Genomic DNA, 25,175 nt, shown 5'->3' on the forward strand with positions numbered 1-25,175 from the left:
GGGTGCAACTTTGAGTGAGAAGAAATCTTTCAGCAAAGTGAAGGGGCTAGAGCAAGAGTTCACAATCAGTGGGGGTACAGGTCCCAGAAAAAAGAATCCAACAATTCATATGCACACAAAGCACTGTCAGTTTGGTCTTAATTTAGCTCTAACAAAATATGCAGCATGAATAATGAACATGTATGCAAAGATATTAATGAAATCTACATTCTTTAAATACATACTGATTTTATAAAGAGTATTGTATCATTATGATCGTCTTAATCAATGGATTCTAAGAGAAAAATTACTACAATATAAGGGACCTGTAAGTTTTTGTTATTAAAAAAAGTTTATGTTATTGAAGTTGGAAGCCACTGTGCTAAATAGGAGGACTTGAGCTTTGGGTGAATTTTTTCTTTATTTTCAAAAGGAAGACATGAGAAGTGGCCAATATGCAGGAATAAGTCAGTAGATTGGCCAATATTTATAGATTTCCTGCTGTATCCCACTGTCCTTTGTATCCCTCTTTGCAGGGATTAAATGTAATAATGGAGCGGCAGGGGTACCTGCAGGGATACTGGGGAGGCTGGCTCAAGCACCATGGCTGTTAGATCCTGTTTTCTTAAACCTCAAGATCTGGTAGCACTACAGGTCTTGGAATATTCCCAAAGCAATTAAATACGTCCTTTGGAAATAACCCATAGCTCCTCCTCCATACATCTTTATAGCAATAACTGTGATACATAAATATGGGGAAAGAATTGAAATCAAACATACAGACACACATGTGATTTTACATAGACACTGAAAACTTTACTGTTACTGGTTGTCCAAATTATGCTTGTAGTTTCTTGTGGACTTTAGGAATAAAATGTATTTTAAAATGGTGCTCTCTTTTTAAAATGGTGCTCTGATTTCCTGACATTACCTTCCAGAAATGTCAGGAAATCAGTATGCTGATAATAAATAACACTGGACAAACATTATTAATTTTTCTTTTTGAAAAAAACTTGGTGGAACATTGACATACTCTATTAAACAAAAATGATCAACCTTTTTGGTATTCTGATAAATACACAGACATAGGTATATGAACTTTTGTTAATATTTACATTAAATCATCAGATTGTTGGTCAGAATGATAGCTTCATTTTGAAATATTCCCAGCCTCTACTTTCTGCTAGTGTCCGCTAAAATAAATCACACAGTAACTGGTATCAATGTATTTCTGTTTCCCAGAGAGCTCCCTTCACCATGGCATGTCCTCTATTTCAAGGTCAGTGCATTAATGACAACACATTACTCTGGTGAGTCAGTCCAGTCCCTTAGCTTGCAAAATGTTGAAATTTTGCTAAAAGCAATTCTTGAATTAATTGTAACTGTCTGGCCAGTTCAGTCCCATCTGAATTGGCCAAATTGTACTTTTCAGAAAAAAGTAAAGCCCCTTTAAAATGCTAGGCTGTGTTCCGAATTGCTCTAGAAGTGGCCACAGAATACAGCTTTCTCTTCTGCCTCCTGAATAGCTCGAGGCTCAGCACAGGGAACCCTCCCTCTTACTGCTCACACTCTGCTTTATCTCTTGACACTGGAAGCTTTCCTGTTTGTCTGGTATTTCTACTCTACAATCAAATCGATTTATGTCTACCCCTCAACTTGTCTTCTTTCAAAACTCCACTTTAATTAGAAACAAATCTTTGTATTAGACAAGCAACAAAGACAGCAATATAGAGGGAAAGGTTGATGGGAATCTGTCCACATTATTTACCAAATGGTTCAGTATTTCCAAGCAGCTGATGACAGACCAGTCATCAATCCAAATTCATTTCCAGAGAGACACATAAAAACTTCACTGCTTAACAGAGCTCAAAATACCTGCCTGCCATTCTTACTCCAGTGCAAGGGGAGACTGTTCTGCTGATGCTGGGGATCTTCTCTAATCTTTCTCATTGGGTATCGCCGTCTGATGCTAATTATATTGTTGATGGTTCTAATTTTGGTTTAGAGTGGAAATTTTTTTAATACTTCAGGATTGGGTGATGGAGTTGTCACGGTGAAAAGCCGGATCATGGAAAAATGGGTGTAAATATATATGTGTGTGTGCATGCATGGATTTGAGTATAACTGTCGTGGACTCTACAAGTTCAAACTAAAAATACAGTTAGATCTCTTCTGCATTTCTACTTAATTGCTTAAGCACTTTTACTTCTCATTAATACACGGTTTATTATTTTCTTCTTGAGAACCCCTCTCCTTGTACTTCGAGCACTTACACAATTTAGCAAGGGGTTAATCTGGGCTTCGACAGTCAAACGCTGAGAAAAGTGGGGTCTGATTAGCTTCTCACTACCATAGCTTCTTGCTGCTACACATTGTGTGGCACAGTCTAATTTCCCGCGTGCCCAGGCTCACTGAGGAGGGCCACATTTCACTTAGGCTCCCAAAAGGCAGTTTTTCACAGACATAGACCCACTAGAATATAGTCAACTGATTTTTGACCAAGGTTTAAAGGCAATACAATGTAGCAAAGGCATTCTTTTCAACAAATAATGCTGGAACAATTGGACATACACATATAAAAAAAAGAATCTAGACACAGACTTTAATACCCTTCAAAAATTAACTCAAAAGGGATCACAGACTTAAATATAAAATACTAAACTATAAAATTCTTAGTAAATAATAAAGGGGAAAAATCTAGATGACCTTGGATTTGGCAATGACTTTTTTGACACAACAACAAAAGCAGAATCCATGAAAGAAAGAATTGATAAGCTAGACTTTATTAAAATTAAAAATTCTCCTCTGCTAAAGACACTGTCAAGAGAATGAAAGGACAAACCACAGATTGGGAGAAAATGTTTGTAAAATACGTACCTGATAAACTATTGCTATTCAAAATTTACAAATAACTCCCAAAACTTAAAAGAAGAAAGCAAACAACCTGATTAAAAAATGGATCATACAACTTCACAGGCACCACACCAAAGAAAATACAAAGAAGGTAAATAAGCATCTGAAAAGATGCTTCACATCGTACATTATCAGGGAAGTGCAAATTGAAACAACAATGACAGACTACTACACACCTACTAGAGCTGGCAAAATCCAGAACGCTGACGACACCAAATTCTAATGAGGATGTGGAACAACAGGATTTCTCATTCATTGCTGGTGGGAATGCAACTAAGCATACCATACCATCTAATAGTCATGTTCCTGGGTATTTTCCTAAGGGAGTTGAATCTTATGTCCACCCCAAAACATGCACACACGTTTATAGCCACCTTATTCGTAATTGCCAAAACTTGGTACATCCACACAATGGAATATTGCTCAGTGCAAAAAACAAATGAGCTATCAAGCCATGAAGAATCATAGATACTATAAAATTCCTAAAGGAAAACATAGGCAGAACACTGAGATAAATTGCAGCAATATTTTTTTGAATCCATCTCCTAAAGGAAATAAAAGCAAAAATAAACAAATGGGACCTAATTAAACTTAAAAGCTTTTGCATAGCAAAGGAAACCATCAACAAAACAAAAAGACAACCTGTGGAATATGAGAAAATATTTGCAAATGATATGACAAGAGATTAATATCCAATATATATAAACAGCTCATACAACTCAACATCAAAAAATAAATAACCTGATTAAAAACTAGGCAGAAGGACTGAACACTTTTTCAGAGAGGAAGTGTAGATGGCAATAGGCACATGAAAAGATGCTCAACATCACTAACCATTGGGGAGATGCAACTCAAAACCACAATGAGATATCACCTCACAGCTGTCAGAATGGCTATTATCAAAAAGAACACAAATAACAAATGTTGGTGAGGACGTGGAGAAAAGGGAACCCTTGTATACTGTTGGTGGGAATGTAAATTGGCGTAGCCACTGTGGAAAATCATATGGCGATTTCTTAAAAAACTGAAAATAGAACTACCATATATAACCTAGCGATTCTACTCCTGGTTATATATCTGAAAAAAGCAAAAACAGTCATTCAAAAAGATACATGCACCCCAATGTTTATAGCAGCATTTTTTTTTACAATTGCCAAGATATGGAAGCAACCTAAATGTCCATCAACAGATGAATGAATAAAGAAGAAGTATATACGTATTTGTGTGTGTGTGTGTGTGTGTGTGTGTGTGTGTGTGTGTGTGTGTAATGGAATACTTAGGCATAAAAGAAAGAACAGAATTTTGCCATTTGCAGCAACATGGATGGACTTGGAGGGCATTATGCTAAGTGAAATAAGTCAGACAGAGAAAGACAAATACTGTATGATATCACTTATATGTGGAATCTAAAAAATACAACAAACTAGTGAATATAGCAAAAAAGAAGCAGACTCACAGTTAGAGGGAACAAACTAGTTGTTACCAGTGAGCAGAGAGGAGGAGTAGCAATAGACAGGTGGGAGAGTGGGAGGCACAAACTACTGGATGTAAGATAGGCTGAGGGATGTATTGTACAACACAGGGATTATAGCCAGTATTTTGTAATAACTGTAAATGTAACCTTTAAAAATTGTATAAAAATTAAAATAAGTAAATAAAGAGAAAAAAGATAATTGAGGAAATTTAAATGCATATTAGTAAGTGTAGGAAGTCAACTGAGAAGTCTACATACTGTACAATTCCAACTCTATAACATTCTGGAAAAGGCAAAATTATGGAGACAGTAAAAAGATCATTTGGTTGCTAGGGTTTGGGGATAAGATGGAGGGATACACATATAGCGCATTGAGGATACTTAGGGCAGTGAAAGTATTCTGTATGCTACTATAATGGTGGTACATATTGTTATGAATTAGTCCAAACTCATAGAATGGACAACACCAAGAATGAATCCTAAAGTAAACTACTGACTTTCAGTAATAATTGTATGTAATTGTGGATTCATAACTTGTAACAAATGTACCACTCTGGTGGGCAATGCTGAATATGGGAAAGGCTATGCACTTGTGTGGGCAAGCAGTACATGGAAAATCTCTGTACTTTCTGCTCAATAATACTATGAACCTAAAAGTGCCTTAAAAAATAAAATCTATTTTAAAAAGCAGGATTTTTTTTTCTGCTCAGGAACACATACACCTGCCTTGTGTCACAGGGGCGCTGAGATGGCAGTTAAGAGCTTAGGGGCTGATCTAGCTTCCATACCTCTCTCTGTCTCTCCCTCCCTCTCTCTCTCTGTGTAGATATATATATATATATTTTTTTTTGAACTATAGTCAGTTTACAATGTTGTGTCAATTTATGGGTTGCAGCATAATGCTTCAGTCATACATGAACATTCATATATTCCTTTTCATATTCTTTTCACCATAAGTTACTACAAGATATTGAATATAGTTCCCTGTGCTATACAGCATAAACTTGTTGTTTATCTATTTTATGTGTATTAGTTAGTATCTGCAAATCTGGAACTCCCAATTTATCCCTTCCCACCTCTTTCCCCTCTGATAACCATAAGTTTGTTTCCTATGTCTAAGTCTGTTTCTGTTTTGTAAATAAGTTCATTGATTTTTTGTTTTTTAGATTCCACATATAAGTGATATCATGGTATTTTTCTTTCTCTTTCTAGCTTACTTCACTTAGAATGATAATCTCCAGGTCCATCCATGTTGCTGCAAATGGCATTATTTTATTCTTTTTTATGAATGAGTAGTATTCCATTGTATAAATATACCACAGCTTCTTTATCCAGTCATCTATCAATGGACATTTAGGTTGTTTCCATGTCTTGGCTATTGTAAATAGTGCCACTATGAACATTGGGGTGCATGTATCTTTTTGAATTAAGGTTCCCTCTGGATATAGGTGCACAAGTGGGATTGCTGGATCACATGGTTAGTCTATTTTTAGTCTTTGGAGGAATCTTCATACTGTTTTCCATAATGGCTGCACCAAACTGCATTCGCACCAACAGTGTAAGAGGGTTTCCTTTTCTCCACAGCCTCTCCAACATTGATCATTTGTGGATTTTTGGATGATGTCCATTCTGACTTGTGTGAGGTGATACCCCATTATAGTTTTGATCTGCATTTCTCTGATAATTAGCAAAATTGAGCATTTTTTTCATGTGCCTATTTTCATGTGTCTTCATTGGAGAATTACTTGTTTAGGTCTTCTGCCCATTTTTGGATTGGGATGTTTGTTTTTTTGTTATTAAGTTGTATGAGTTGTTTATATATTCTGGAAATTAAGTCCTTGTCAGTCCCATCTTTTGCAAATATTTTCTCCCATTCCATAGGTTTTCTTTTTGTTTTGCCTATGGTTTCCTTTGCTGTGCAAAAGTTTATAAGTTTAATTAGGTCCCATTTGTTTATTTTTGCTTTTATTTATGTGAAAATTAGGGTTCTCTGTGTCTCCATGGGACTCCAACCTGAACAGTTAGGGCAATTTACTCTCCTAAGAAATACTCCTACAATTGAGTCTAAGGTGATTTTCTCACACCTCTAGCACATTAAAGCTATGTATGTATTTGTGCACCTGCCCATCAATCCATATCTAAAACCATATGCTTATGTATTATATATGTGCAATATATTAAAAAACTAGATCCATCATGCCACTTTCATTTTTGTCATTGAAATAGTAGCATTGTAATATGCGTAATATCACAAGTGTTGCTATTTTCCCCCTAATCTAAATCAGAGGAAACAAATGATTATTATACCACTCAAATATTCTGAATTCTTGAAGAGCCATCATATACTGCATGCAGCTCTAGGTACCAGTCTTATTTATGTACATTTTTAATGCAATGATTTATTTTAAGTTATTTGTGACCACTAGATGAGAAGGAAATGTGTAACAAAATTGGATCCTGTCTAAAAAATCCAGTAATGATTTTTCAAAAAATATTATGCCATGACACATTAGGCTTTTATGCAAAGTGAAATCACTGTGCCGGAACTATAGACATTTAATAAAAATAAAGGAAAACCTGTTAAAGGCAAATACCTTAGTACATAGTAATATCCTTTCACCTTTCCTTGCAATTTCTCCACTTGGCACAAAGAATCTTGATGCTTTTAAGTGTTTTTATGTAGCTGGCAGAATGGATTTTTCAATATATCTTGATTCCCAGAGGCTTTATGGGTTTTGCAAACCTATGGCAAACCACAATTTGTGTAAGTGTTATTTTCTTATATGAATCCCATTATTCCATAGAGATGGGCTTGCTGAGTGGACAGAGTATTACATTTTCTTCTCTGTGGTATATTCAGAATCCAGTGTAGTCCTAAAGACTAAAAAGTTGAATAAATGAAGAACAGGATGAAAATTAACAGAGCAGAGAAGCCCCAGCTGAGGGAGAAATAAATGGCTTCATAAACTTTGAATTGGTGCAGCATAAGAGGTCTCATCCAGGCCAAAAGACATCTGCTGAAGTTTTTTCTTCTATCTCAGGATTCTATATTCTGGTTTCAGATAGTTCTTGTGTTACCACTTGTGACACAGAATCCTGTAACTTATACATACCTGACTTAAGTAATGATTTATAGCAAATTTAGTAATGCCGCCCAACTTCCATTCATGCAGTAATTCAATGTGTATTTTTCACTCTTACGAGTTTGATTTTTCTTCTAAAAATTCATAGTTTGAAGTCCTAAATCTCAGTATCTCAGAATGTGACCTTATTTGGAGATAGGGTATTTAAACAGGTGATTTAGTAGAATGATGTATTAGACTGAGTTCTAGTCAACTATGATTGGTGTCCTTATATACACTGGAAATTTGAAGACAGACATGCGTCTAGGGAGAATGCCATGTGAACCTGAAGACGAACATTTTCAAGCTGAAGAGAGAGGCCTGGAATGGATCCTTCCCTCACAGCCCTCAAGGAGAACCAGCTCTTTTAACACATTGATTTCTGAATGACAGCCCCCAGAACTGCAACAATAAATGTCTGTAGTTTAAGCCGCTGAGCACTTTGCTAAGGCGGTCCTGGCAAACACAGACAATGCATAACAGATGATATTCTAGGTATGAAGAGATTGAAAAAAAAAATTAAAGCTCTAAAGGAGGTTTCCAGAGAAGAGGAGACGAGAGATAAGCACACAAATAAATGCTGTCATTGTGGCATTTGCTGCTCAGAGGGATGCCCAGGGTGTTGTGGGTACACAGAAGATGAGGAGACTTCACATCAAATAGGATAACCAGGGAAGTCAGAACCTCAGAGCTCATTCGGAAAAATCAAAGAGGACTGATGAAGATAGAAGACAAAGAACAGTTACAACGTGAAGTGCATGTGCATGAGCAAGGCGATACAGAATACTGTGCTTCCTTCTGGCAGTTCCAAACCTGGCTAGTGACTCAGGTTCGGCTGTCACTATTGCTGGTATTGGTGGAGGTGTCTCTGAAAAGATAAGGATAGACCAAGGCAGAAACAAGTTTACAAAAAGAAAAGATTTGGTACATTGTGCTGAAGGCGTGAAATGACGGATGGGAAAGTAAGGAAGTACAAGACATTTTAAAGTGAGGAAAATTTATTTTGTGATAATGTGGACCTTGGATTAGATATCGTATATAGTATAGAGTTAAACTGGGCAAAAGTTGACCAATTTGGTTGCTATGGCTATAATTAAATGATGAAGACATCAACAAATCAGTTATTGTGAGTGAGAAAATAAGAGTCTGTAGTTCCACAAATGAGGAAATTAGTTACAACAGTTAGGAGTTTTTCAAGTTTATGTATTTAATCAATGGCAGAACTGAAATGTCATGTCTGATTTCAGAGCTTACTCTTAGACCACTCTGCTGTACACTGCTTCTGAAAATGTCTGATGCAGGCCATGATGGACCATGAAACATCAGAGAAGCAGAGCTTAGCTGTGTTGGGGTGAGAACAGTGTGGGCCTGTACGTCTGGAGAGGCTTCCATTATGGGCTGTGGGCAGTATGAGTGGAATGGGGAACATAGTCTGGTTAACCAGCCGCAGGACTGAGAATGAGCTTACCTGGTAAAGAGAAAGGAGGTCCTTGAAGAGAAGGCAAGAGCCAGCATGGTGAAGGGCCATCACTTGGAATCTGTGTGTAAGGAACCCTTTGGCTATTTTGAAGGTGGTACTACCCAACCGCACAACATGCCGGAAGCGTTACTCCTTGTTCCTGTGGACTTGAGGCAAGTTTGTAATGAGAAAGAAATTTAGAAAACGATAAGCAAAGTAGAGCTTCATTTTCTACACATTTTTATCAATTAGATCTTTAGTTATTACTAAACAAGAGTGCTATTTACTTACGAGATCACTGCTAACTTTCAGATTCTGAATAGTAGCTTTCTCAGAGTAGGTATTTTTGCAAGATGTATGTAGCAATTTATCTGATGAAAAATCAGAATCTCTGGAGTTAGGTTTGGGCCTTGTACCTCTTAAAACAAACTTCAACAATCAGATATATTAGTTATTTTGAAGTAACATGCAACCTACAAATCTCAGAGCCTTAAATAAATATTGATTTATTTCTCTGGAGACTCTTGTACCAGCCCCTAAATGCATTATGCATGAAGTGACCCACATCTTTTCCACTTCCATGTCATTGGCCAAAGAAATTCATGTGGCCGCAACTAACTTCAAGGAAGAGGGAAAGGACATTTTTCCCATGCACCCAGAAAAAGAAGAATAGAAATATCTGTGAACAGCAGTAAGGTCTTCTACAGAAACAACCTAAGTATTTCAGTGACATAAACAGAAACAGAAACTACTTGGGTTGTTGGGTTGGCAGCACTGGTGTGTGTTTGTGCATCTATGTGGGTCTGTGTGTTAGCAAGTGAACTGTTCCACACAATCATTTGGAGACCCAGGCCTCTTGCATTTTTTGGCTCCATCCTACTCCAGAGTCTTTATCCAAGTGTTGGATTGGGAGAAAGAATGAAGACCACACATAGAAAGATTCTGTGGCCCAGGGCTGGAAGTAGTGACATCTTTTCTGTTTATATTCTATTAGCCCAAATGCAGTCACCCAGCCACACCTCACTGCAAGGGGAGCTGGGAAACTTCCCTAAATGTGTCCCAGGAAGAAAAACTCAACAGATTTTTGGTAATTATTTGCAGACTGGATCGACTCCAAGTCTCTAGCAAAATGCCTAATTGCCACATCCTTCTGACTTCATAGAAAGCAGGTCCTTTAATCGGGACAAGAGAGGCCATTGGCCATTTACACTAGAAAAATTGACAAACCCTCTTAACACCCTGTGTTGAAGAAGTCAAAGTGAATTAGCAAAAGGTGAATTATCAGCATATTGATTTTAATTCCCTTTTTTCTCTCTATACTACCAGCCTTCCTGAAAACCTGAGTATGTGGGGGAAAAAACCCTTTCTTTTATTTATTGAAATAATTCTGTTTTTATTTTAAGCAAAATCTATTGTCTGCTACAATAGACCTTTGACTCAGGAAGAGAATATTAATTTAATGGATAAATTAATACATGTTCCCTTTATGCAAATGTTTAGAAACTGGATGAATGGGAAGACCATTTTGTTAGTTTTCCAGACTGTTGTAATCTTAGCAAAGCAGGAATGAAGATCTGTTCATTTCTATTGAATGAGCAAGAGAATATGAGAACATTGTATATAATAAATTTTATTTGAGTAATTCCATATGGTAAATTTTTTCTGGTCTCAAAGGCAGTGTGAAGACCATATTCCTGTAGAAAATGTGATAAGAAAATGAACATTCTCTAGTATTTGCTATCTTTTGATTACAACAGACTTTGCCTCAGAATGGACAGGGCTTTGATTTTCACTGAGTATACTAAAATATATATTGAGGTTACTGTTAAGAATTCAGGAATGCTTGTAAGGAAATGTAAGAGTATTTCTCTGTGAATTGGTCTGCACCTTGGGTCCATATTAATTTTAGATATTGCACATAGCTCTATTCAGGGAAACTCACCTTATGCATATCTGCTTTAGGCTAAAATGACTACGGGAAAGAGTTCATTTTATAATTTTAGTAACATAGCTCCAGACAACTATAATTAGAAACAGTAGCAATGATGTTTTGGTTGTATAATTAGGTGAAATAAAATTCTACTTAGAAATTACATTGAGATTTTGTCTGAGGTATTCAAAGTGTTTGCTAATATTAAGCATTTGTGTGATAGTCATTCTGCAGGGTACACAGGGACAGATTCTCTCATTCATCTGGACGTTATTTTCATTCTATATCCTTGCAAACTGATTTAGGAGTAGATGGATATTCTACTAAGTGGCTATACTATAGCATATCACTAATTGTATATTAAAATATCAAAATAGCCTATCACAAATTGTATATTAAAATGTCATTAAAGCAAATGCTTGCAAATAACAGGTTTTGAGACCCTACACTTAGGTAGGCACTGTACCAAAAACTAGGCACAAGTAACCCTAAGGATTAAGTACTATTTAGTTCAACTTTAAATCTAAGAGACATGAGGAGCTACAAATGAAACTGCCAAACAGTATTAACTGGAGCAAGGATTTGATCCCAGGTATCACTGACCCCCCCATTCCTTCCCCAATCCACCACATTAAAACAATTACTATTTAAAATATGAATGGCAGCATAGGAAGTTGAAACTGAACAAATAGTGGTTTTATGTATTCAGTGTTGGGTATGAGACCCTTTAAAGACAATGACCCAGCAGTCTAAAGTACCTTTTGGGATCATTAATTATTTGATAACACTGTCACAGTTTCCCATGGCACGCCTTTGCTGCTGTATTTTCTTATCTGGAAAGCCTTTCCCCACTTCTCTGCCTGATAAAACCCACAGTTTTCTTTTCTGTTTCTTTACTTTTTCTTTTAATCCTTTGAATAATTCATTGGTCCTATTACATGCTCTTTGCAGTTTGTATCTGTTGGAAAATTGTCAAATTATTGTTTGTTATTAAAATGCTCATATTCCCAACTGGATTTTAAGTTTTTTGAGGAACTCCTCAGTGCCCTTCACAATTGTTGCTCATAGTTGGTGGGTTAATAAAAGAGTAATGAGTATCTCTCCTTTATGTAGATTAATGGGATAGTATGTTATAGTGGAAAGAACACTATAATTGTGCAGATCACTTAATTGAACTTCTATTTTCTCTTCTGTAAGTTGAGGATATTGGGCTAGGTTACTTCCATTGTTATTTCTACATTTACTGTTGTCTGATGGATCCAAGTGCTTTGTTTTCCCAGACCATAGAAAGCATATGTAGAAATCAACTGAGAGATGCGATATTTTGTAATTTTTTCTGTTTCTACTGTGTCAAGCAATATTAGAATTCACACTTTCTCCATTATGATAAAAATAAAATGCCAGATAGAGCACAGGAAAGAGTGAGGAATTTTCTAAATATAATTCTGACTTCCTTTTGGTGTGATCATTGAGAATCCACCAGTAGGAAATAAACTTTCTATTATAAATATATAGGTATACAGTTAATACTGCTTATCAAAGGCTCATTTTAAGACAGGAAAATTATTCTCTATATGGATATATATGTTAACATCTAAAAATAAGCTGGATTAGAAACTGTAACTGTGGTCAGAATCTTATGAGTTCCATCTTTGCCATGCTCTTGCTCTATGAGCTTGGACAAATCATTTAAAACTAGGAGTCTGTCTCCTACTAGGTAGGCAAAGTTAGTTAAAGCCAAGTCTTCTGTAAGTTTACTTCCAGCTCTAAAGTCCTTTGGTTTTAAAATTACATTATTAGGTAACAATGTTATGTGACTCCAATTTATCATTTCAGGGATTTCCTTTAAGATCATATTATTAATGTTAGCTTAAAAATAAACAAAGTAAAAATCTTATTTCCATTCATTTTGTCAATAAAAAATACAGATAAATTGCAGATGACACATACAGCAGAAAATAGAGTTTCACCTAAGTGACCCAAAGTAAATAAACCATAATTACTTGCCGTGTACTCATCTAAAATACTTGATTTCAAGAGCTCCAGGGCAAGAGGTGAAGGGTGTAATAAAGTACTTCTTGTTTGGCCAGAGTAATGTATTAAATACATTAAAATAATTATTTCCCCCCTACAAGAACAAACCTCACACAATTTCTGGCTTTCAAGTTCCTTTCCTTATTCTATGATGCAGATCTTCAATGCTCTCAAAGAAAGACCATAAATTTGCAAGCATAAATATGATAATGCTTCCACAAATATGCACGCAAGCCTATTAGATAAGAGATTTGTCCTTGGTGCCTTTTAGCAAAAGGCCAATTTGGCCCAGAATGTGTTACCAAGGAAGTTCCAGCTGTTGATTCTCAGTTGAACAAGCCTGATGCACAAACTTCTGTAGAGTGCAAAGTATACCAAGAAAGGAACACAAAGGAGACTTTGTGGTTTTTATTATCCAGCCAATATATTGTTTAGAGTTGGGGGCGATAGACGCACGATAACATAATTATCTCCTTAAATGAACACAAATAAAGTTAAGAAGTTTAGACAGACAGTGAGGAATAGGGAACCAAAAAAATATTTTTTTCTTCACCAGGTTAATACCAACTTGCTAAAGTGACTATTATAAGAGGTATTTACAGCACAATATAAACCATATCAGCGACTTAAGTTTTAAATTCAAAAGCTTTGGTTAATGTTTGCGTTTAAAGCAGAGCTCAGCGCCTAAAAGCTGGTCAATAAACATTTTAGTACTGCTCTTTTCCAGTGATCTGAATTCAATAATGTTACCTTTCCAGAAGCTGCAAAATGGAAAGTGAAAGAATGATTTATGAAGCCTGGCTATGCATGGCCAGCTAAGAAGGCTTTAACTGATGCTTTCAGGATTCTCTTTAATGAAGTACAAGTTGCCAAGATAAGTTTAGGTAAATGAAGCCTCTGTCACATTATGTTATAGTGAAAGAAATGACAGACATAGCCCAGCAGATGGAGGTTAATGCAGAATGGTGGTGTCAAATAATGTAGTCTAGGTAACTGCACAAAGATGGAGCAGGTGCATTAGTGTTATTACTATAAACAAGTTCATAATACCACAACACATTCATGGAATCCGTTCAAATTAAGCATAGCAACTTTCTTTGTTTAAGTTGTCACTTAGACTGCATGCAGATCACATTTCTGAGCCATCAATTCCTTTCAAGTAAAAGCTCTCATATTCAGTACCAACTCCTATTTAGATGGTACTATTAACCTTAAAACCCCTGGTGTTTTGCCTTTTCAATAATTTCTTAAAGCAATGCCTGAATACTCTGTTGAAAATGTTAATTTTAGGGCTATGATTTAAATGAATGTATTAGCACCCCTTCCTATCTCCGGTTTTCTCAGTCTGAATGCAAACTGGAATCCTGAATACAATGGATTAGGAGAATTCAGCTGTGTCCTTTAAGCAAACAATAGGGACTGGGTCTGGAAATTTAAGATGTATTTGTGATTTTAATTCTGGAGGGTCTGGGGGTTGACTTTACTTGAAAGAATTAATTGCCATCTTGAAATTCCTCTGGGCAAGACTGGGTGGCCCACTGCTACACCTAGAAACAATCAAGGTTGGAAGGAGGGAGTCAATTGTTCTGTGACATTTGACACTGAAGTTGCCTAACAGATAAATACTGCATTTCCCTTAGGCATTAAACTCCCACAGTTCTAGATTTCTTTCTATGTACAATTAAGTAAAAGAAACCCACACTGACAAATAAAAAAAGAGGTATAAAAAGTGTATATATACACATACATACACACATGTATACATTGACAAAGATTTTAAAAGTATAAATATACATGTATGTGTGTGTGTCTGTGTACACAGACACACACATATAGATGCTGACATGAAAAAAAGGAACAATTAAAAACCAAGCATACTGGGCAACCACCATAAGAAAACATCCAAATGTCTAATTCTGACACTGAAGAGAGACATACTCTCAGGACTTACTCCTACTGCAAACTGATATGCAATCCAAAATATATGCACCACTCTTCTTGTGAGGATTTGAGAGCAAACTCCTAAAGAGAAGATGGTAGACTTTGGTGACAGCCATGCAGCTATATTTTTGAAATTGCACATGGTACATGATGGTGGACTGAACAGTGTTAATTGTTCTGTTTTAAAACTTTATTTCTTTACATTTTATTAATATCTGACCTTTAAGTGTAGTTTTCTGTACGACTGTGGCTTATTCTTATTCATATTTTTCCTTTTTTTCTTTCTTTGTCTAGAACCTGGGCACTGGAACCTCCAAACCTTTTTAATATGGGTGGTGGTAGAAGATAGTGAGGAATGTTATAAATGATAATTGAGATCTGGGCTTATCTACAAATGCCAACATGATAGAGCAAAAATATACCATTTGTGAATCAGGCATTGCTTGTAGCTGATAGATGCCACGTAAAAGGCCATCTGGACAAGGATAAGCAAAGTAGTTCAGAATATTTCATTTGCAAAATAAAATATTAGGGGGAAAGTATAATAGCCAAGCTCTAAAATAGAACAGTTGGCACATACAACCATCTTGCCATCCTCTCTTATGTCCCATATTTAGAAGCCCTTGACCCAATTAAATCTTAGTTTATTAATTGCAGGTATCAAGCATCTTCTACAATAAAGTTTTTCCACTAAATCATTTAAAAAACCAAAATACAGATTCCCAAAGGATAAAGAAAAAAATCTTCCAGCAGGATGTGTTCAGGGATGCAGCCCCATTCATTCCAGACCCTGACATCACTTCTTAGAGGTCTCCAGGTCCCACCTACCTACCAACTTTCCCCTTTAATAACATTTTACAAACAGCCCATAATAAACATTATATTTCATAGTCTCCCCTCACATACTTTCACCCCAGTGTCTCAGATGCACTTTCTGTGGGGCTCTGGCCAGTCTCCTTTTGTAGGATCACCTAATATCTTCTCTGCCATAAGCATATAGTTGCTCAGAGGATTTCAACTAAGACATACTGAACTTCTCAATAACGATCAGGTTGGAAAATATACCTTGTATTTCTATGTCCATTATGGTTCCCTTATTACATTAATCACTTCCCCTAAGAGTCACCAAACCTATCAGTTACCCCTCTCAACTATCTTGGGTCCAGTTGCTATGAGCCTTCAGGTCTCCACGTTCCCTGTTGGACATCAGTCCCTGACCCTTCAAAGGTTTCCACTGTGCCCAGTGACTCATTGCAGCTTCCTTTGCTTCAATTTTACTGGCCTTTTTCATTCCCCTGAGCTCACCAGGCTTTTCCACGCTACAGCATTTCAACTATGCTCTTACTTTTGATGGAATGAGTCACCTTGTCTTCATCTAGTTAACTCCTGCTTATCTTTCTAGTCTCAGTTTAAATTCTGAAAATCCAGACAAATTTAAGCCCTTCTTCATAGCAATGATAACAAGAACACTTAGTTATTCAATTTTCTTAAACGTCTGTTTTCTCCACAAAACTTAAGCTTCATGATGTCAGGAGAAAATGTTTGCCATACTCACTACTGCATTTCCAAGCCTATAAACTCATTGAGTCTTTAAGACCATTTGGTGGGTGAATGAATGACGGTGGGTGATGTATAGATGAATGAGTGAAATGCACTTGATATATATTACCAAATCACTTTCTAAACTTTTTAAAACTCTACTTATACTTTCCTTAAGACTTGAAAATACCCATTACTCTGTACTCTGAATTACCTTGAGTGTTAGCATTTTATAAAATGTTTGACTAAGTAAAAAAAGTGTAATTTCTCTTTATTTCTGTGATCAGTAATGATGCCAGCAGTTTTTTATGCTTTTTATTGATTTATTTATCTGTTATATCCTTACTATGTTTGAAATTTTAATTATTTTAGTCATTGACTTATCTGATCCCTATTTGTTAAATATATTAGTTATTCATTATCAATTTCTTACAAAATGTTTTTCCAGTTTGTCATTTTCATTTCACTGTCATTTAAATAGACTTCACTTTTTTAAGAGTAATCTTAGGTTTACAGAAGAAGTGAGCAGAGAAAGTTCAGAGAATTCATTGACACCCACTGACATCCCAACCCTCAGTTCCCGTTATTAATATCTTGCCTTAGTGGGTACATTTGTTACAATTGATGAACCAATATCAAAATAGTATTACTAATTAAAGTTCAGAGTTTACATTACAATTCTGTGAGTTTTATTAACTGCATAATGCCATGTATCCACTATTATAGTATCATTTAGAATAGTTTCACTGCCCTTAAAATTCCCTGTGCTCTCCTTAGTCGTCCCTTCTCTGCTCCTCTCCCCTCCTATTCCATAGCTCAGCTGATAGCATGGAGGACTGGAGAGTGGACATCTGCCATTTTAAGTTTTATCTTGTTTATACTTTTAGTTGGATTATGGACATTTTAATATTTCATGTGCTGAAATCTATCATGTGAGAAATTGCTCCCACATACCCAGTCATTAAATGTAATAAGACATTGAAACAGAATAAATTTTTGTATCCTGTTTACTATATTCAAATAAGTACTGAATTCAAATATAAGCAGCCTGGGAGCAGGAACTGTCCATAATATACAAAATATGCCCAAGCAGGAACTAAAATTTTATTGTACACATCAAGGATCCTAGGATTGTGACCAAATGTATTTATTATGTCAAACACAATAAAGAGAACGCTTCAGACAAGTAAACAAAGCTCATTAATAACTTCCTGGAGAGCTTCATTTCTCCCTTTGAGAACCAAGGACTAAATACCTCAAACAGTTCTTTACCTTACTCTTCTGAGCCCAAACAGCTGCATTCAGTCCTAAAGAACTACTCCTCATAGTAGTCATACTGCATGTAGAGAGACTGAGGTTTCAGGCTTCTGAGTATTTTCTGACGGGAGCGGTTAAGATGCAGGTTGGTCTTCATGTGTGCTAACTTGCCTTTTCTGATCCTTCCCCATGACTTCGGAGCCTTTTCTTTGGAATGCCCAAGACCCCTCCCACTAGACAACTCCATTGAGGTCACCCTCCCAGCTGGTTCTGTAATCATTTCATATGTGTGCCGGTCTTCATTGTTAGAATAACAGCTTCTTGAAGACTGAGGTTATGGCTAATTCAAACTTGCTTCTTCTGTGTTCCTAGCACTGAGTTTGACCTACAGCAAGTCCTCTATACACTGCACTCTACATCTGAAACAACAAATATAATAAAAATATGAAAAATAACTAAAATACATTAAGCATGGAAAGAATTTTGTGGTCATTGACATTCTCTCAAAATATTCATGTAACATTCTGTATTGCATTTTTTCAGTTTCTTCAGAAAAATAAAGAGGTAAAAGAGAGGCAATCATGTTAAAGCAAGAGTATTTAGGAGAGAGTTCTAAATTTGTTATTTAAGAAACTATGCTTTTACAGCCATATTTACATCTAGCACTTTTGCATCTTCCAAACTCACTAATTTGTTAGCTGCAGCTCATTTACCCAACATAAAAGGACCCCCACACATTCTTGGAAAGTGTGATTGTCATGATATAAGAACATCATAGTTCTAAACATTACTGTTCACACAAGACTTATTGTAACTAAAACTCAAGATCTTTCTCTCTCCAGAGGAAAAGCAGGCTAAAACACATGGAATTTAAATGTATATTTTACTGACTTATTGGCATTTCTTTCTTTAATAAGTCATTGTTTTCTTTTCTATGTACCCTGTATACACACTTAGAATAAAATAGCTGCTCTGTTTTGCATACTTACGAAAGGCACTGGGCTAAACAGGCCTTTTGTATTACTTCATCAAATTCCCACAACAAATCTATTTAGGAAAGATTGTTATTTTCTCATTTTACAGGTAAGAAAAGCAAAGCTCAGGGAGACTAAGTTGTCAAATATCATGTAAATAAATAGTTAAATAAGAATTTCAAATGTAGTATGTCTGATTCAAATGCCTTTAAAAAAAGACTCTATTGGACTAAAAAGAATATTGACTGTCCAGCAAAAAGTCTGACTTAAAAGTCACTGATGAATTGACGTTCAGTAGACTAAATCTATAGCACGTGGAGTGAAGATGTTTATTTTAATTGTATGGAGTTAATGTCCTGATTTTGTCATCAGTGTGGTCATAACTCTATGTATTTATTTCCTTGTTTATTCTACATATTAAAATTATCCCTTTCCTCTCATCTCTGTTCAGACTTCTGTGGAATTTTAATGTCATGTTTACTAGTTAGTTATGGGCACGGACCATGGAGCCAGATCTCGTGACTTGAATGTCAGTTTTGCTCCTTTTTTAGCTTTTGACTTTAGGCAAGTTATTTCAACTCTCTGTGCCTCAGTCTTCACATGTATGTAAAGTGAGCAATAATAGCACCTATCTTGTAGTGTTGTTTTGAGGTTAATTTAGTTTTTATATTTAACGTGCTTAGAGTATTGTCAGGGCATAGGAAAAAATCAACAAATCTGAGCTATTTTTTAATCCAAAAATAACAAAATCCTATTTTTGACTATACAGCATGTGTGAGAGAAGGAAAGGATGGAGAATGAAAAGGAGAATGAGCAACACAAAATAGAAAGCTTTGGCAGAGGGCAATAATTCAACAGGACCAGAAAGGCACAGACTTGTTTACTGTAAGTTTTTATTACAAAATGTCCCTGTGCCCCAGCAGTGGCTCTCCACCAGGAGTCAAGTCTCCATTCACAGTTTCTGGCTGGGGCCCGATGGGCAGGTGTGCCCAGGTGAAAAGCCATGGCAGACCTTCGGCAGCATTTCACCACTTCCTGGGGGCTCTCTGTCCACCCGGCATTGTGTCTGCCCTGGCAGACCTGTGTTTCCTAAGTGCTTCGGGAAAGTCCTTCTGCTTTTCTGAGGTTTTGGCTTAGCTCTGTAGTCTCCTCTGTGCACTGTCATTATTTTTCAGAAGTCTTGAGGGGAGATCCAGCCTGCATCTGTGTACCCTCATCTTTCTAGTTCTAGCTCTAGGGATGCTGCCAAAAGCTCTGCCCACTTCTGGGTCCCTCTTAGTCTGCCTGGAGCGCAGATTATCAACCTCTAGCCTGAGCTAGAGTTGGAACTTGTCCCCTGAGAAAGCGGAGGAGCGTCAACTCACCTTTCTGAAATTTTAACCCCTCCAGTCCTTGTTTCCACAGCTTCTGCTGCCTTTTGTGTCTAAATTTATCAAGCTTTTCTAGTTGTTCTCAGTCAGAGGACTTGCCTACCATGACCAACACTGAACTGCCCATAAAATTTTATTTTCTTTTATCTCCAGATATGTATTTTAATTCAGCACTTTTGAGTTCTATGACTTTCTCTATGCCTCAGTTTCATATCTATAAAATGGAGATAATTAGAACAGCTAGCTCATAAAATTGTGGATTCAACAAATGTGTGTGTGTGTGTGTATATATATACATATACGTGTGTGTGTCTGTGTCTGTGTGTGTGTGTGTATATATAGTGCTAACAATAGTGCTTGGCACATAGTACAAATGAGATAAACATTGGTTATTATTACTGAAGAAGACTTCTTTCCGTGCATACAAAATAATCTTATATTTCATATACTAATTTGAAAAAGCTTTAGCTTTTAATAAATTAAGTTGTAATTGTTAACTCTATTAGACTCAGTGTCTCCCCACAAATTTTTGAAGCAACTTCTAATGACCCATTTACTAAGTTGAAATGAAATACTGCATAATAATATAATTCACATCTAAACAAAGAAAAAAATTACAATGCCCAAAATGAAATCGAAATATAAAATAAAAGGGAAGTAATCTATAATAAATTAATATGAATTTTAATATAAACATAATCAGGCATGAGTATACTAGAATCCATAAGTGTATTCAGATGTTTTAATCCACTTACATCAAGTAATTTTGAATTTAAAAGAAGACCAGAACCCTTTTCAATAAAGAATACAGAGAAATAAAGAGTGTAGAGCCATAGGATACTGGAATAAAACCAGAGTTACAAGTAATAACGTACTACATTTATGAGAGAAAGAGGAATACAACTCCAATTTAAGTAGAAGTTAAATGCCAAGACACAATACTATTGAAGCAGAGGGAAAAAAAAAACCAAACAATTGATTTGTGTATTGTCACTTCAAGGAAAAGATAAAGATCGTTCTTTCTCATATTCTTAAATCATTCACCTGTAAAATGTAAACATTTAAGATAATTCTGAGAAAAAATATTTCTGAATATTTCCAAATATAAGAAACTGTTTCCAGTATGTTCTAAAATTTTACCTAGACATTTGTTGCCATGCAGTACAAGATTTGTCTACAATATACTCGATATTTTTACCACAAATATAGAATGAGACATACATTTACCAAAGAAAAATAATACAAAATTTTCTAAATAGAATACTTGAAAATTTGAAAGTAATAATTACTTCTGATTATAAATGATATTTTAAGGGATCTTTAATTTTGCATGCCTTAAGGTTTTTATAATTATCCTGAGTTTTATATACATACTTAAAATACATATAATTTTGCATTTGAATTATGCAAAAAATGATTATTTTTATCACAGATTTGGGGGGAATATTTCAGTGAATTTTGATAGAAAATAAGACTAAATATTAAATTGTACTTTAGGAATAGTAATTCAAGACCAGTATAAAAAGGAGTGAGGGAAAAACTTTTTTGGGGTCTTTGAATTTTTTATCCTTGTCTTGTCCCTGTTCGACCCTACCCAGAGGCAACTACTGTTTCTATGCTATTCTAAAAGTATCATTCCAGAAATATTTTATGAATATACAGAATATTAATAAACACAGTAACAGAAAATGCCTATCCAATTTACATCTGAACTAAGCTATTTGCCTTTTCTCTCTCTGACTCCTGGAAATTTAGTAAACCATTTTATCAATGGCATTTTCTCCTTTTGGAAGTAAAGATCATTGGATGAAATTATTTGCTTGTTAGAATTTCTGATAAAAATGAGAAGAGAAAGTTGGGTCATAGAAAACTAAGATTTGCCTAATTCCTAAGTTGTAAATGAATCCCTATGAATCGAATCAGAACAGAAGGAAGTGAACAAAAAGGATATAAAGAGAAGCAAGTTATATATCCCACTTTAAAAAAATTTATGGCACTCCTCCTAATAATAATTGAAGATTTAGATGTTCAATAAATATTGTTGTTTGATGAATGAATGAATGAGTTGTTCTGAACTCCAAGAGAGGCTACTGAAACATTCTTCTTAGTGTCAACATCTGGTTCAATATGTCTATAACTCAGACACCCTCAAAAGTAAAATCTTGCTCTGTGGATGAAGGATAGGAAGTTGACAAGATTAAAGCCTTAACCAGGCAATGGAAAGTCAGAGATTTGTAATGGTCATAAAAGGCTTGATATTTGGGTTAAAAGCTGCTATCACAAAATATGTGAGAGCCACAAAATACTATTACTGGATCTATATTTTAACTTACGGAATGTTTCTAAAATTTTTGGACATCCCCAGGACAAGCATTTTCAATGGTGATTCTCAATTTGTCCTCTTTTAAGATAAAGATTTTGCATTTAAAATCAAAGCACCATAAGCTCAAAATTTTCCCCGCTGAAATGATATTTGCAGGGAAATTTATTGTACTAGACAAGAACTAGATTTATAACCTTAGTACCTGGATCATTTTGTTATTCCCAGGTGTAAAACAAGTTTAACAGCAACTCCAACCCTTTGTTGATAGCACAGAACTATTTTCTGGAAGCATCGTATACAACACTGCTATTTTCTCCAAAGTCAGCAGATAAGCCACTTTCCGTACTTGTTACTCTCATATATATGTGTCTACACAAGAATAAAATTGACTACACAGCAGTTCCATTTGGCATTTTCACATATGCTTTACAAAATGCACTTTTTAAACTTTTGTAAAAATTCTTCAGAATGTTTGAGTAAGAGCAGGTCAGTTTTTTACAATCTCAAACCTTAACCTAATTGGACACGCAAGTTTTTTCACTAAGACCTGGATGGAAGAGAGAGCTAGGTTGTCTCTTTTCCATTTGGTTCTCATTTGAGATGTAATCAAGATAACTGGTAGAGTCCTGTCCCTTGAGTCATGAAGATCTAAGTGCTAACCCAATCTCTACCACATATTAAGAAATTTTGACATCTGTGTTTCAGTCTCTCTGCCTTAAAATGAACATAAGAGTGTCTACTTCAAATGTATTTTTTTGTAAAAATTAGATTAGATAAGCAAATATCAAGAGGTTAGGATAAGACCTGATACAAAGAAGGCCTTAATAAAAATAAATAATGATGTGTTGATGGTGATGAGAGCTTTATGGATGAGAATAATATTATTTTACAGCACATAAGTTAAGGTTGAATTTGTTTATTTTTTAATTAGTTGTGAAATATTTTTAGTATACCCTTAATTACAAATGGTAATAATAATAACCATTATTTGTTAAGTACTTTATATCAGAGTTCTGGACCACTCAAACGTTTGATCAAGTACTTTGGTTCAAATTTGGTTCTGGATTGTAGGATATAACACTGTGTTCTTAGGCAGGATAGGTGAGGGGAGGACATACAAAGCATCAGATTAGCAGGAATCATAAAATTTTAGTATTTCTAACAATAGAATGTAAGTGTTTCAGTATTTTAATAATGTATATCAATTGAATGTCTACCTTCATTGTTATGGGATAGCAAGATTGAGGTTGGTAACTTGGGAGCTGAAATAAGGAAAGAAAATATTCACCCAGTTATACTTAAATAGAGGAAAGTATTTTAAAATCACTTTTGTCAAACTCTGTTAAGAATGGAACAAATCTGCTGTGTTTTTTATAGATTGAATGTTTTTGTTCCTCACAAAGTTCCTATGTTGACAGCTCTAACGTCCAAAGAGATGGTATTCAAAAATGAGGCTTTTGGAAGGTAATTCATTTAGATGAGGTCAGGGGGTTGGTGACCTCATGTTGATATTAATCCTTATAATAAGAGAAAGGCAGACTAGAGCTCTCTCTGGCTGTCATGTGAAGATACAGTGAAAAAGTGGACATCTACAAGCCAATAAGAGGCCCCTGACCAGCAAACACATTGCTGGCACCTTGACCTTGACTTCCTAGTCTCCAGAACTGAGAAGTAAATGTCTGTTGTTAAAAACCAGTCTATGGTATTAAGTTTTGACAGCCTGAAGTAATTAAGACAAAGGGTTTATGGTCACTTTGAAGGAAATTATCTTTCTTTCCACTCATGTCTGCGTCAGATACCTTAATTTTTTTTTTTCAAGAGCAGGTCAGTTTTCCCAATATCTGACTGTCTAACACACAGCCCATATTTGAGTGCTGGTAAGCAACAATCTCACTGATCTGAGAGTTGTGAAGGTGCACCTGAAAGACGTGCCTTGCTTGCTCAGTCGTTCTAACATCTCTCGCTTAGAAAGCCACTACAAAGAATGAATTCTTCTGGCCTCACTATGGAATTGCTCTTAAACAGTTAGAGCTTAGGGTGATGGTATCAAGCAGTGCTGAAGTCTCTTAGGAGAAACAGGTCTTTAAAACTCATTGCAGCATTTGTCATATAATTAATAATTCAGTCATCTATCCATTCATTCATTTCAAATCTTTGTTTGAATAGTTAATATGGGCCAGGCTCTGGGGCTGACATTGTATATTGGGAAATTTCTCTCTGATATCAGTTTAAACAATAATAGCTTTGTCCTGAAGATTTAATATGTGCTTATGTCTTGGAATTGATTGGTCTTTTCTGTGCTAGCTGCTAAAAGCTCATACTCAAATCTCAGGCTCGCCTCAGAATAGGCATTTCGGTCTAAGGTCATTCTGGCTCTGTTCGTCTTTCTCAACTTTAGTTCCTCTTTGTCTCATTTTGAAATGCTTTAAATTTTTCTTTCTAATCTATGTACTTATGCAGGTCACCTTGAATACATCTATGGAAGAAGACAGAATAAAATAAATGTAAATATCAAATATACATCAAATATAAATAAAGATTGAGAAAACAAATGCCAAGGCAGAAACTAAGTGTATGGGTTCAACTCATAGATCATCTTCTGGTGTTTCCTATCAAAAACATTGCTACTTTATAATATTCTGATGTTAAAACTCATGTGAATGTAGTAAAAGAATATTTGCCAAAAACAAATGGCATGAAAAAACTACAATTTGTTTAATAAACCAGGGCTGAAGTGGAATCATCACAGAAAGCATAAAATAGGTCAGGACATTTAAAAAATGGTAACATTTTATGGGTAAAAAATTGGAACTACACATAAGCAAATTATGAGAGAGATTCTGTAACCATATTAGTCATG

Source organism: Camelus ferus, chromosome 2, assembly GCF_009834535.1.
Source record: "Camelus ferus isolate YT-003-E chromosome 2, BCGSAC_Cfer_1.0, whole genome shotgun sequence".
Lineage (NCBI taxonomy): Eukaryota > Metazoa > Chordata > Mammalia > Artiodactyla > Camelidae > Camelus > Camelus ferus.